This window comes from Oryzias latipes, chromosome 2 (assembly GCF_002234675.1).
Source record: "Oryzias latipes chromosome 2, ASM223467v1".
In the NCBI taxonomy this organism is placed as follows: domain Eukaryota; kingdom Metazoa; phylum Chordata; class Actinopteri; order Beloniformes; family Adrianichthyidae; genus Oryzias; species Oryzias latipes.
In genome coordinates, this window is record NC_019860.2 from 9,389,778 (window position 1) to 9,392,444 (window position 2,667).

The 2,667-nt window shown below is 38.2% G+C and overlaps 1 non-coding gene across 1 annotated transcript; it reads right to left on the reverse strand.

Annotated features, from left to right (window-relative positions):
* Positions 1 to 387: 387 nt before the first annotated feature.
* Positions 388 to 459, reverse strand: trnah-gug. The gene has a single exon. It is a non-coding gene; the product is annotated as a tRNA-His (tRNA).
* Between the last annotated feature and the right edge of the window lie 2,208 nt (positions 460 to 2,667).

Sequence of the window (2,667 nt, forward strand, 5' to 3'; positions counted from 1 at the left end):
AAGGCGCACCGGCTCATAGGGCGCCCCCTGCTGGCGGAAGAAAATGTATGACTTTTAAGTGCGCCTTATAGTCGTGAAAATACGGTAATGACTCACTCCGCCCTTGGACAGGCGTGACGTAATAGACATTGAAATTTTCGTTGATTGGTGTACATGAATGAACCCAAAATGATCACAGTTTATTGAAGTTCCAAAGCATTTTGAAATTGTGGAAGTGTTGTCCAACAGACTGAAGCTGTTGGGCATGTGGAGTCCAGACAGCCAAGTTTTGGCATCTTGGATGTATTTTACCTCCAAGATGGTGTGAAGATTTTTCAACATTGAAGGTGTTCATGATTAAACATTGCAAATTTACTGAAAGGGATCGTTCATAATTTCTGAACATCCTGCTGTGACCCGGATTCGAACCGGGGTTGCTGCGGCCACAACGCAGAGTACTAACCACTATACGATCACAGCTGAGAAGTGATTGTGGTCACAGTTCTAGTCTTTGTTGCTCTCCAGGGCTTTTTGGTCAGAACACAGACCACAGGCCCCACTGCCCCAGAGCAATTAAAAGCCACCAGACAAGAACTAACTAGTCTGGCTCCAGGGTGGGGCACTGGTAACTCTTATTGGGGGGAGTAGGTAGATGTATGAAAAGGTTTTTGGTTGAATCGCCCTTAGTCTGACCCGTCTCCCAGGACCAGTTTGAGGTGGAACACCACCCAGGTACCGGCTCCTGGGATCATTCGGGCACGCAAACCCCTCCACCACGATAAGGTGGCGATTCAGGGGGGGGATATTTATCAGTCACTAGCCAATCACTAACAATTACTGTGGGGAAACTGAAATAATGGGAGAAAACCCACAGGACTGCCCGGATTTAATTTGGTTCATTATCTACATGTTGGTGACTGATATTTATTTATTTATTTATTTAATATTTATTTATTTATTTATTTATTTATTTGTTTGTTTGATTATTTGTATTATTTTTTTAATTGTATTCATTATTAATTACTTATTGTATAGTTGAATTGTATATTTTATTATTATTAATATTATTATTAGTACTATTATATTTTTACTATTACTAACTACTATTTTACTTTTATTACTATCACTTTTAGCCACATGCAGCTCAGACAGCCTAACAGAAAGAGAACGCGTAGATGCAGACAGCGAGGGCGGGTGGCGTGTAGAGGTGAGTGATGGTGAGGGAAATTTGCACTCTTAGCCTCTAATTCATTTAAAAAAAATCTTTTTTAGAATCTAGGGAAAGCCGGAGCACCCGGAGAGAACCCACTAATGCACAAAGGAACACAAAACTATTCTCCACATAGTGATTACCTTATTACCCTTGTGCTATCCACGGCACTTTAACTTTGGGAGTGGGGTCATCTGGACCCCACAAGACATATAGCATATAAACGCTCGGGTTTCCTTGGACTAGGGGCGGCTGAAATTCCTGGGTGGTTTCTCTTTGTGTCAGCCTGCCCCAGTTGTTTGCCTTAGCTCATCTTGCCTGGTTTTGCCCTCATTTATTACTTTTGGAGTTTTTTGCCCTGGTGTTGAGCTTCTCTTTTGTGTTTTTACGTTTCAGGTTCTTTTCAGTTTGCTGTATTTTGTGTGGTATTTCTGTCTTCCCTTGTTGTTGAAATAGCCATGCTCTCTAATTTGCTATTTACTAACCCCCCTTCATTTGTGTCCTTGTTTTCTTATCCCTCTTTGTTGGTGCAATACCTGTAATAAACGACCTAGCCACCATTTATTGCTGATCCCTCACTGGTTGTTTTGTTTTGTCTTTATGTTACATATTCATCCCTTTTTAAGTAGGCAGCATGGATTTAAAGGGATGGAACAGTGGGGCTGGGGTTGCACCAATTCAGGCAACATTATAAGAACTTCATGGTTCCTTCTCATGAAGGAGCTTTGAACCGCTCTTGGCCTGGCTCGTCACTTCGGACCTGTCTGCCATGGGTGACAACAGCAGGGGAGTTAGCCCCAGACATCTTTGCTCCTTGAATAACTCCAGCTCCCAAACCCCTCCACACCTTTAACGTTGGTTTACTGAGGGCTCTGTATTTATATTTGTATGCTTGTCCAGAAATATTTTTCATATTTTGTTTAAGAACTTTATCTCTATATATTTTTGGATATTTCATGCATCACTATATTTTTCTGTAAAGCAATCTCTGTACGTTGAGATATTTATGAGTCTATCTTTTTGTATTTTTCTGTCTAAGACAATATATCCTAACATATTCGTATATTTGTATATAAATCTATTTTTTAGTGTTATATTAATACTTTTTAATACAAAGACCAAGAGAAACTTCAAGTCAAACAGAGATAAACTAACTAAATGAATATATGAATAATATATAAAAACAAAGACCTACAAATATTTATCAACTTTAGACTTGTTTCTGTACTTTTAAATAAAGAATAAATATTTAAAATAAATTAATGACAACTTAAATTTATTTTAGTAAAAAAAACTAACAATTTTTAATACTAAATAATTCAATATGAATTCATTTAAAAAAACCTGTCACACCTTTTTATTACTAAAATACTTTTATTCCTACTAGCTAATGTTATCTAATTTTTACACCTATGCATTGCTGCTTGCATTGAAGCTGACTTTAACGGCTGCTTCTTCTGACTGAACCCAACTGAACT